Raw genomic sequence first — 12829 nt, 5'->3', positions numbered from 1 at the left:
AATGGGATGACCACTTAAAACAGGTTGAATTTGCCTACAATACTAGTGTTCATTCCTCAACTAAACATACACCTTTCTTCTTAGCACATGGGAGAGAAGCTCGCCTACCTGCTGACTTTCTTCTTGGTGTACCCTCAGCATCTTCCAGGGCTACACCCGGAGCCCCGGCTGAATATGTACACTCTTTGCTGGGACGGCTACGCTCTGCTTTTACTACCGTGGCAGATAATATCCAGACAGCGGGAGCACAGCAAAAGCATTACTACGATCGCCATCTCCGACATGTGGCTTATCAACCTCAGGATCTTGTATGGGTTGATCTTCCAGCTATGTCAAGACACAAACTCTCTCCGAAATGGACTGGTCCATACCAAGTTTTGAGCAGGTTGGACTCACCGACCGGTGACATTGGAGTGACATATAAAGTGAAAGATCTGCTTGATTCTAGGTCAAAGCCTAAAGTTATTCACTATAATCGGCTTAAACCTTATCGCTCCGTGTGGTCACCTGATCCATGTCCAGTTATGACATCCCCTTATATGGGACGCCCCCCACTTACGGCACTCTCAGGCTCCAGACCTTATGTTTTTCATGAGCCTGTAAGGCCAACTCAGCAGATTCAAAGGCGGGATGATACATTACCTCCTGTTCAGCCTCAGGTTGAAATTTCTGAGCGTTCTGGAACTGAATCCCATGTAGAACTTTCTACAGAACAGCCAGCAAGTGTCATGAGAACAAGGTCAGGACGTTCTGTGCGTCCTCCATTACGGTATAGGGATGTGTAATGACTTTAATATCCATCTCCACATATTTTTGTTCATATTCAACTAAAATTCTTGAGTACAGGATTGTTTAATGTATAGTTGAAAGATTGGAGTAATGGCAACTAAGTTCAGAAAAACTGACACATTCAAAAAGTGTTATTTGTATTATGTTTGATTTATTCCTGTTTTCTGAAAATCTTGTACCCCCCAAAGTGTTTTGTTTTGAAGTACCAATGTAAGGAAAGCATATTTTGTTACAGATGTATTTTTTTTTTTTTTTTGGTATCAGGAAACGAGGACGTTTCTTTTCATAAGGGGGAAGTAGTGTAAGAGTTAAAAGTCTAGCACATTATATTAAAAGATTAATGCTGCTGTTATATTTGATTATTTCAATGTTAATTCAGCAGTATATATTTCTGTTAAAGTCAATGTTGTTGTGAGGACTTTTATTATGATGCGGAAATACTGAGAGGGAAGTGGAGGAGGAGGAGAGAGGAAAAAAAAAGTGGAAAGTAAAGAAAGGAAAGAGCTCGTCCGTGTCCGAGGGTTTTATTTATATTTACATAAAGTTTATATTTAGATTTAAGCCCCGAGAACACCCACAACAAATGTTACACTAGCGCTACCCACAGCAGTGACCACAGCGGACCAGAATTACACAAAAGACATAATGGTTTACCTTTACTTTATCCAATGCAGAACTGTCTCGAGTTGTAACGTTAACTGGAAATGCCGATTAGACCTAGGCCTAGCTGCATCTCGTCGTAATAGCCTACAAATCCAAATTTAAATAATCCTCGAGCAGGGCTGCGATATGCGCGCGATACAGTTTTGTAACTCCATTGTGTTTGTTTTCAGAAATGATAACAGTCGTTTTATACTAGTGCTTATGCAATATCACGATTTTTGATGATCTTCTGCACCTTTTCTGAGCGCGGGGAAGTATATAACTGTTATTATACAGCGCCTGACAACCAGGCCTGGTGTCAAGGGGGGGCTTAGCCCCACATACTTCATTTAGAAACAATTAAAATGCCTCGTTAATTTTAAAGACATAGCCTTATTATTAGCCTGTTTTTGCGGTGAGATTTATGCATATTCCTCCATGCACCCAGTATTTAAGCAGAAATTAATGTGAAATTTATTCAACCAGAAAAATCTTTTGTCTATGGTAACTCTAATCAATACATTTACTATTTAATTAGTTATAAGTATCCAGTTATTTATATTTAATTTGTTGAGTTAACAATTAGTTCTGAAGTGGCTGCGCTACGCCCCAGACCGAGCGGGAGGAGCTGGAAGACAGACGCAGGAGGAGTTAGCACGTTAAAAGAAAAAAAAAAGAATAATACAATAAATGATTGTTTAATTTTTAAAGAATGCGTGGGGTGTCATTTGTGCTAGTCTAGGTCATAGCCTAAAGGTATAGTTTCTATTTTCTATATTTTGCTAGCCCATCCTGGCTGTCGATAAAGCAGGATTATAGCCTAATAATAATGTTATTAAAATTACAGACCTTCAGATTAAACCTGTGGTATACTAAAACACCATTGAAGTTTTGTTGATATGCTGGGATTTCAACATTGTTTCAATATCCATTGTAATCGAAATACCATTGAAATTCTCTTGATCTCTAGGTATGATTTAAACGTTGTTTCAATGATAATAGAGGGTGCAACATGATGAAGAATCAACATCAGAGTTCGACGTTGATTCAATGACTTTATCTTTGACAGCGGGATGTTGATTTAACATCGTTTCAATTACTATTTGCTATCATCTGCAACAATTAAACGTAACATTATTACGTTTTTACAGCTACAAAACGTTAAATATTTACAAATCTTTCATATCATTAAGATATCTGTATAATTGACCTTTTACCGTTTTATAGATAAATGGAAGATCCCTTAACCCTACTCCCAACCTAAACATAACGTTTCCCATTTTATACTGAATATAAAAAGGATAAAACGTACAGAGATGTGTAGGGAAATGGAAATTTTATTAACAATATAGCATTAAAAGATTTGTTTAGCAGCTAATCCTACTCCTACCCCTAAACCTACCCATAACAATTTCTTAAAACTACATAGGCTACAATTATGAAGAAAAACAACATACGTGTAATCACATTAATTTATTTATTGTGAAAATGTCAAAACCGGTACCAAAAGTCGTTCACACGACGATGTGTTGCAGTCACAGTAATCTCTTTCAGTAAATAATAGTTTTGAATGAGGTACAGATCAGAATTTAAGTTATTAATCCATGAAAATGTTAATCCGGCTTCGCTCTGTGTGAAGGCGCGCGCGCTTCTCCATTTCAAATGTAGTTTACCGACTGAAATACGACATGTCGCAATCTGTGGCGAGAGTCAGTAGCTGTGTCACAATGTATTATTACACTGTAATAAAAGTATAATTACACAATAATAAAGGTATAATTAATAAAGGTATAATTACACAATGTATTACACTGTAAAAAGGTATAATTACACAATGTATTACATTGTAATAAAGGTTTAATTAAGTGTTTATTATTACACTGTAAAAAAGGTATAATTACACATTTATTATTACATTGCAATAAAGGTATAATTACACAATGTATTACACTGTAATAAATGTATAATTACACATTTATTATTACATTGTAATAAAGGTATAATTGCACAATGTATTATCGCAATGTAATAAATATATAATTTCACTGTAATAAAGGTGTTATTACACATTTATTATTATACTGTAATAAATATATTACACTGTAATAAAGGTATAATTACACTGTAATCAGCGGTTAAATTAGGCCAGGTCCACAGGTCCACAACACACCCTGGTGGAGCTCAGCTCCGTCACGTTCAGCACCAAATATTTTCATTTCACTTTAATTATTTTTCATCTCCTGGCAACTACATGGCATATGAGATTGAATAATTAGCAAGACTACACAGAGACAACCAGGCTATATAACTCAAAAAATATGCAGTTTTTTTTTCATTTCCTGAAAAATAATGGTTTTGGAGATACAAGGATTCCGCCCGACGGCGACGTTATATAAGTCACCTTTTTCTTTTGTAATACATTAATCTCTGTTTTTGGTTAGTGAGGGAGTGGAGGGAAGCACATGTTGTTTATTTATTTTCTTTTATCTGTGTAGGTCATTTAGTTCTCCTTCCAAAAGTACGTTTCCTCTTTTGTTTGTTGTTTTGGTGATGCAACAATATTAGCTCAAAGGGGAAATATTAATAATAATCCATAATTACCAATTATGATTAATTATTAATATTTGGGTCAGTTAATTAGATTAACTTTGAGGTAAGCCAAATTAATATTACAATCAGTTAATCAGTTCCAACGAACTCTTTGATTATTCATTTATTCTAAGAAAAGTGTATCTTTCAGGGTCACTGAAAAGTAATTATTTCTTATCGTGTACAGCAATTAGAGCATGTAACAGGATCAAAATCGTAAAAGGGATTTTGTATGCAAACAGAGGATCAGAAACCAAATGCATAATTGTGCACAAGTTTTATTAACTAAATCACAAACATAACTAAACTAAACAAACAAACAAATAAACATACATACATTCATCCATACATGCATGGGTAAAGGGGTGAGTGATGAGGAACCGGAAGCAGGAAATAGAAATATGGAAAAGATCTATTCAGCATTGAAAAGAACCATCAGCTGATCATTTTCAGAGCACCTCATTAAATTGATATACTTGCATGGTCAGTTGCAATCGTGGACAATTCTTGAAGTGGTTGAAAAATGAGTCCGTTGGTGGGTCCGTGAGGGTCAAAAGTCATGGTGCAAGTTACAATCGTTTCTTCTCCGTTGGATACAGAAGATAGGATGAACTTGTATTGTCGCTGTTCTCATGGCTGCAGTGCAGATTGTGGCCTACATGCTCTGGGCCGGAGAGGACACGCAGAGCAAATGGTGGGAGTTGTGATGGACTTCTTCTGCATTGATGAGCACATGGCTGTTGTGAGTCGAGGCCTGCTGAGGGCACGCTGGACGTCCCGTGGCATCCTGAAGTGCCGAGAAGGCCAAGAGTTGATGATTGACTGTTCAGTGATGGTAGGTTTGCAGTTTTGCAGTCTGAAAAAAAGTCTGACTAGGCAAGGCAGACGGCATCAGGCCTGTTGGATCCAGGGCCCTGGTGCCCAGTGGGGGGAGGGGTTCTCTTGTCCATCCAAAGTGTAGATAAGTTAATTTCTTCATCAGAACACAAACATTCTATCAACTTTTATTTTATAAGCCTAATATATGCACATGTATGCATTCAATAGCTACGTGTTAACAAGCAGATGCAGCCAGAATATGCAATTTATCATGTGGTGTTCATATTCTAGCCTCATGTGCTTTTCTGTATCATCAAGTACAGTATTTACTGAATTCGTTTTCTTAACAGTCTTGATAGCCACGTTAACCCCTACGAAAATTAACTATGGTTTAACCACAAAGAAGAAAAAAAGAAAGAAACAAACATGGTAGGCCTATTTGTAGTATAAATGTGGTTATTAAAAATGGTAACAAAAATCCGCCAAAAACGTGGTTACTATAATTTTACTATAATAAAAACAAGGATATTTTTTAAGATAAGAGTTTTCAGCTTCCAGTGTTTCAAAATGTCCCGCCATGTAGAGACTGATTTATTGACAGACTATCGCGTAAGATTTTATACACAATTAAACAAGACTTTGATATGCATAACAAGTCTACGAAAGCTTGTTTTAGGTCTTTTGACATGTGGGTTCAACTAATCTTTCTTAAAACAGATGGAAAATGTAAGACGCATGCTGCATTTTTTAGTGTTTTGCCCTCCAGCTCTCGCCAGTTATGACTGAACATCATTTAAGAATGCTAACGTTAGCTTGAAAACTGTAAACGTAACACAAATGTAATATAAAATATCGTTCACATGTAACTTAGTATAATGAGACTCTTACCTCAGCCGGTGATAGATAGGTTGGCATGAAGGGCGTTATTTCCGAAGAATCCAAACGGACTGACTGACAAAAGGGCTCCTGCTCACAGAGCTCCTGCTCACGGCTGCTCTTGACGAATACGATTGCTTTGAACCACTGTTGATCTCACAATCCACTTCAAGAGAGTAGACTGAATTCAAATCTCCCGCTTGCCCAAACTCGACTGATCAGCTAACGTTAACCGGCGTTGTGGGCGGGAGTAAACAGCGGAAAAGTAATGGCGGCGAATTTGAATCTGCGTCATCGCGCGCGCGCACTCACACACTCAAAGCCCTGAATGTGCAGCAACGGAGATTTGGAAAAATATTCATAAAATATACATAAAATTATGGGAGGATAAGACAATGAAATAATGATCAAAATAAATATAAAATAAAATGTGAAATAAAAAATAATTCAATACAGGCCTACTGTAGCGTAGGGTACTGTATGTAGGCTACAAATACTATTATTTAACCTTAACCTTAAACTCACTTTAACCCCCACATGCTTAATAATCTGTAAGGAAAACATATTGAATAGATGCAGATTTCCGCAGTTATACCTTCTTTTCTTTGTTTTCTAATTTCACAGAAAAAATCTGTAAAATATTACTTAATAATTTCTGTAAAATTACACATAACTCTGTAAAAAGTTCCTTTTAAAAAAAGTAAAATTGATGTAAAACCAAAATACAAGCAATTACCTGTAAATTTAAAAGTGGACCTTTAAATTACAGCAAATGCCTTTTATTTTACAGATATTTGCTGTATAATGACAAAACGGTAAAATTCTGTAAAAAAATACAGACAATTACCTGTAAAATTACACTTTTTTTTACAGTGTACCATGGTGTATACATAATAGGACACAAAACATCACAATCATTCACACAGTTTCTGGGATGCACGTTCATTTCTAGATCAGTTCTTTTCTGATTAATGCAGCGAAGTCTGCATGGAAGATTGCTTCTGTCTCCCCATTGTCTCTCTCTAGCACATAATGCGGCCGAATTCTATTTGAATCGTAAAACTCTCTGTGTTTCCTGTAACAAGACACCGTCCTGCCAGTGTGTTAGCTTCATTTGGGATGTTAGTCTTTGGTGAAAGTTTGGTGACATTCTCCTGAAGATTGAACACTTCTACACAATAAATCTGTTTACGCTTATCAAGTTTTGGCTCACATTTCTGGGGCAGGGGACTGAAGGGAACCCTCCATGTTTATGTTTTGATTTAATTTAATCCTGTTACGCCCTCCCAACCCAACACTTGTAACACAATGCTGCAAAACACTTGTGCGCATGCGGGCTTGTGTAAACTGAGACATCTGTCTGCTGCGTAAAGGAGGAGCAATTTGGAAAGAATGTGTGTTTTCTCCAAAGAGAAAAGGCTGTGGAAAAGATTCAGTATAGAGCACTGTGCAGCAGACTCCGAAAGTTGCATACATCAAAGTCAATTCACACTAGTTGCAGGTAGGTTGTTATTCGAGATTTTATTATGTGATTTAGGAAAAGTTCAATTCATAAAGTAATTTTGTCTTTTCATGTGATGTGAAACAGGAAATGCTTTTATATCTTTTTCTTATTCTCTCTGAAAGTTTACATTTTGTTTAAACAAACAATTAGACAATTACATTAAAAGTCAAAAATACCATCAAATACTTCAAGATAAGTCCCCCAACCTTGAAAGCAGCAGAGGTGAAGAGAGTGCAAAAATAAGAGATGAGAAGAGAAAACAGAAGTATTAATCATTTTAAAGTCCATCAAACTGCAGATGCTTTAAAAACAAGGTTATACAACTGTACATTCAGACTCACCTTATTCATTTTTGCTCTGTACACTGTACACAGATTCTAAAGTTCTAAAAGGGGATTTTCATAGCAGTGCCACAGAAACATTTTTGGTAAAGAACCTAATTAGTCAAAGAATAATCTTTTCTTAGTGTAAAGTACTTTTTCCAACATAAAGAACCTTTTGTGCAATGGAAAGGTTCTATGAATGTTAAAGTTTTATTCTGAGTTTATTCTTGTCTGTGTAAAGCTCTTTGACAAGTAACATTTAAAAGCGCTATAAAAAATAAAGTTATTATTATTATTATTTTATCTTGGAACCATCAATACTGTACAAATACATTACCTTAATTTTTAAGAGTGAAATGTTCTATTGATATGTTCAAAACCATCTGCTTGATTCTCCTGCTATGAATAATAATTCTCATCTTCTTCATTAAAGGGAATCTGTCGAGACTACAAAGAGCTTTTGAACCGGACTAAAGAAGCAATCAAAAGCATCATCAAACTTCCCTCAGAAGATGTCATTTCAAGAGAAACAAAGTGACCCGCTCTTAAAACGTTGTACTGTTTTAGGCTATGCTATATTGGCCATTTTGTTAATTTTAAGTTTGTTTTACCTGTCTCATGAATTCATATGCCCATGTAGAAATGATCAGAATGAAGTGGTAACAGTGTTCTTCTTCATTGGACCTGCTTTTTTTCTCTTTGTCATAATGTTCCACATTCTAAGGCCTCTTAAATACGGATGGTTTCTGTGCCCTGAACGAGTGGAAGATGATACTCCTTGGAGCTATCCTAAAGCTATCGTATGGTGTCTGATTCCACCTTTAATGTGGATCTTCTACTTGCTACTTCAAGGTGAATATGTTGCTTGTGCCATGACAGACTGGAACGGAGTTTTTGTTTCTGATGATAAGCTACAAATGCGGTGGTGTAAACCCACTGAAGAGATGCAAAAGGAGATGGATCTACGAGATTTAACTCGCAATTATATTCATCAATCTCAGGTAAATATCCTATACTTTATGAGCTTGTTCTGTTATTTATTGTAATATCATAAAGGAAATATTAAATTAATCCTTTCTTGACCTCACAATATGTCAGAAAGGGAAAATGACAAATTATATCAGACGAATACAAATTCAAGTAATTTTTTTCTGTTCTTTCAGTATGCAGGTTTTGTCTTGATCACTTTCTTCAGTGTCTTGTCGCTGGCCGCTGTGGGTATTTATGACAGCTGCATAAGTGGGAAGTGTGACTGGTTCCCAAGTCGACTGTTGTTGTTCTGCGGACGAAAAGTGAGACGTGATGGAGGACACATGCAGCATGATGTGGAGCTCAGCCCCACCGCCTCCATCACCACACACCCACTTCTCGCTTTTTCTAAAAATGAATAAACAGCTGAAATTTGGAGGGATGTAAAAATAAATGTTAAAGGGTGTTTTCGCAGCAATGCCTTAAGGTGTGTTCAAACTTGGTATGTTTGGTTCGACCCTAAAAGTTCTGTCGAGAGAATTTAAACATAAGCAATAAAAGCCGACCAATCAGGTTGTGAACATATACCCATGCCTTAAGGTTTGGTGTTAAAATGCCAATGTGAATGCTAAGAGGACCAGGACTATTTTTGTTGTTGTTGTTGTTGTTGTTGTTGTTGTTGTTGTTGTTGTTGTTGTTGATCCGGACCAAACAAACCATCCATCCATCCATCCATCTTCTACCGCTTATCCGGGGCCGGGTCGCGGAGGCAGCAGTCTAAGCAGGGATGCCCAGACTTCCCTCTCCCTAGACACTTCCTCCAGCTCTTCCGGGGGGACACCGAGGCGTTCCCAGGCCAGCCGGGAGACATAGTCTCTCCAGCGTGTCCTAGGTCTTCCCCGGGGTCTCCTCCCGGTGGGACATGCCCGGAACACCTTCCCGGGAAGGCGTCCAGGAGGCATCCGGAAAAGATGCCCGAGCCACCTCAACTGACCCCTCTCGATGTGGAGGAGCAGCGGCTCTACTCTGAGCTCCTCCCGAGTGACCGAGCTTCTCACCCTATCTCTAAGGGATCGCCCAGCCACCCTGCGGAGAAAGCTCATTTCGGCCGCTTGTATCCGGGATCTTGTCCTTTCGGTCATGACCCACAGCTCATGACCATAGGTGAGAGTAGGAACGTAGATTGACTGGTAAATCGAGAGCTTCGCCTTGCGGCTCAGCTCCTTCTTTACCACGACAGACCGGTACAGGGACCGCATTACTGCAGAAGCTGCACCGATCCGCCTGTCAATCTCCCGTTCCATCCTTCCCTAACTCGTGAACAAGACCCCAAGATACTTGAACTCCTCCACTTGAGGCAGGAGCTCTCCACCAACCTGAAGCGAGCAAACCACCCTTTTCCTTTCCCTTTTCATAAAAATTATGAACAGAACCGGCAACAAAGGGCAGCCCTGCCGGAGTCCAACACGCACCGGGAACAAGTCTGACTTACTGCTAGCAATACGAACCAAGCTCCTGCTCCGGTCGTACAGGGACCGGATAGCCCTTAGCAAAGGGCCCCGGACCCCATACTCCCGGAGCACCCTCCACAGGCCGCCGCGAGGGACACAGTCGAATGCCTTCTCCAAATCCACAAAGCACATGTAGATTGGTTGGGCAAACTCCCATGAGCCCTCCAGCACCCTGTAGAGGGTATAGAGCTTGTCCAGTGTTCCACGACCGGGACGAAAACCACACTGTTCCTCCTGAATCCGAGGTTCTACTATCGGCCGGATTCTCCTCTCCAGTACCCTGGCATAGACTTTCCCAGGGAGGCTGAGAACAAACCAACCATTTGAACCAAAATACAAGTGTGAACACACCCAAAAAAGAACATGATTCCCCAAAGAACCTTTTGGTGACGGGACGGATTATTGAATCCACTGCCGCATCAATGTATATCCTTTGAATGTTTGTTAGTCAAGTTAATAATCAATATTTATCCTTCTAAATATCAAATGATTTGAATGACTTCATCAAGCTTATGATATTTACTAGTTATAAAATGACGTCTGTTCACTGAAACATGCTCTCTCTTTGTTGTCTCTTCTGTTGCCTAGTGACCAATTCATAGTTAAAAAATTTACTTTGCATTTCATCTTTAATCACTAGAGAATAATGACAAATATTGTCTGAACCTCTTACTAAGAAAAAATATCTTACCAGCATGTTTTATGAAAGTTTGTCTGCAACATAGTCAGTTATTAATATTTCATTGTCCTTTCTTGTTTGTTTGTTTTTCCATATGTTCATTACTTTTTATTAATATTCATAATCAGTAGTATTATGTACCTGTTTTATACGTTTTATATACATTCATAATCATTTGCAATCATTGTATTTTGTGAATCACATGTGGGGGAGACTTTGGGTGACTTTAAATGTGCTGAAGTTAGAGACTGGAATGTATGGCATCCCCTTATACATTCCTATGTTAATGGGAACCACATGTTTCTCTGGTTCTCTGGTTTTCTGTTCAGCGTATACAGTATAAGAACTGAAAGTCTTTGTCTAGGGCAGAGATGACTGAGAAGCTGAATCAAGACCTTCGTTTGGTCCATTGTCTCTTCCTCTTGTCTTATATAAAATAAATAAATAAGAGATCTCTTGACTGAATAACTGGTGTCTGTTTCCATGAAATCAAACAACAGGGGAAAGCAAGATTTTTAAATCTACACTTTGTATGCTAAAAATGATGTCTGTACAATTTCATTGTGTTATTACAAATAAACATTTATTTATTTATTTATTTATTTATTTATTTATTTATTTATTTATTTTGTTTATTTTTTATTTATTTATAAAGTTACAGGGACAGTGCACATTAATAAACATTTATGTAAATGTGCCAGTTTAGCCAACTTGGCTAATTTTCAACTGCAGTCCCTGGGCAGGTTTGATGTCAGATAGACTACATTAAAACAATCAACAATACTTATACATGCATTAAATCACATTTCATAAAATACATAAAGTACAGTAACACAAGGACAACAACACATAAAACAAGGCAAAATACGCTTCAGATGATTTAAATAACTAAAAAGTATGGGCACACACTTGATTGTCTTTTAAACATGATTTTAAGTTAATTTTAAATGACCAATATGAATCACAGTCTCTGATAGACGTAGGCAAACTGTTCCATGTGTGAGCTGCTCTCACAGAAAAAGCTGACTGTCCAAAGGCAGTTCTCCTCATTTGTATTACACAGTCACCTCTTGACACAGACCTGGTGTGTCTAACAACAGTTGTTTTCTGCTTTTTAAAAGCAGTAAGTGGGGGAGGAGCTAAGCCATGTAAAACTTTATAAACAAGACAAGCATCTGTAAATTTGATAAGATTTTCCAAGGTCATTAAATTATGTTTTTTTAAACAGTAACAGTGGTGATAGGTATTTGGCTTCCTATCAAGCACCTTAGAAGCTTGGTGGTAAAGTTGCTCCACGGGTTTAAGTGTTGTACTGGAAGCTTGTGCCCAGCTAGTCAAACAGTGTAACAGATGTGGCATGGTCATGGAATTAAAATATATTGTCGCTGCCTTTGTAGTTAAACAATTTCTGATATGGCGGAAATTTGACAAATTGAATTTTACTGTATTAATGACTTTTTTATTTGTTTTTTAAACGTTAAATTAGAATCAATTAATATACCTAGATATTTAAAATCAGATACCGTTGACAGCTGTTCCCCTGCAATACAAATATTGGGTGTGAAATTATCTGTTGACCTCTTCGTAAAAAACATACATGAGGTTTTCTTTATATTTAAATGAAGACAGGAATTATTAAGCCATTGCATGACATTGGCCATCACTGCTGTAAGCTTAATAGCTGCTTGCTGTTTGGTCGGTGCATGTACATAAATGACAGTATCATCTGCATACATTTGAATGTCAGACTCATTGCATACAGTGGGATTTGACTCTGAGCACAACTATTAACTTACAAAATCTTTAACACTTTTTTAAACACTATTTGAATAAAGGGTGAATCTGTCAATTTTCCATTGCCGGACATCACTTTTGGCCACTACTGGCCAAAACCACTAAACCATGCAGCAAAATTGCAAGCTCACCTGTAGTTGCTGTTCCACACCATCAGTACTAGTACTTTGTGATAATTTTGCACAATGCAAAGCAATTTTTAAAAATAAATTTAAATATTGAAGTTTCAGTGTCTTAATTAAATTATTTTATTATACAGTAACTAGATTAAATTATTGGTGTCATGCTGCTGTGACTTCACCCTCACAGGCTCACTATTGGCTGATTCAGTGGT

The 12829-nt window shown here is 37.5% G+C and overlaps 1 long non-coding RNA gene across 1 annotated transcript; it reads left to right on the top strand.

The window, feature by feature from the left end:
- The first annotated feature begins 7080 nt into the window (after positions 1 to 7080).
- Positions 7081 to 11118, top strand: LOC311295940. The gene is made up of 3 exons (XR_014628438.1): positions 7081 to 7216; positions 7976 to 8543; positions 8706 to 11118. It is a non-coding gene; the product is annotated as an uncharacterized lncRNA (long non-coding RNA).
- Positions 11119 to 12829: the final 1711 nt, after the last annotated feature.

The sequence above is a fragment of the Rutilus rutilus genome, assembly GCF_951802725.1.
Source record: "Rutilus rutilus genome assembly, chromosome: 8".
In the NCBI taxonomy this organism is placed as follows: Eukaryota; Metazoa; Chordata; class Actinopteri; order Cypriniformes; family Leuciscidae; genus Rutilus; species Rutilus rutilus.
Note: the sequence above shows the minus strand (reverse complement) of the source record. Positions and strands in the feature narration are given on the sequence as shown.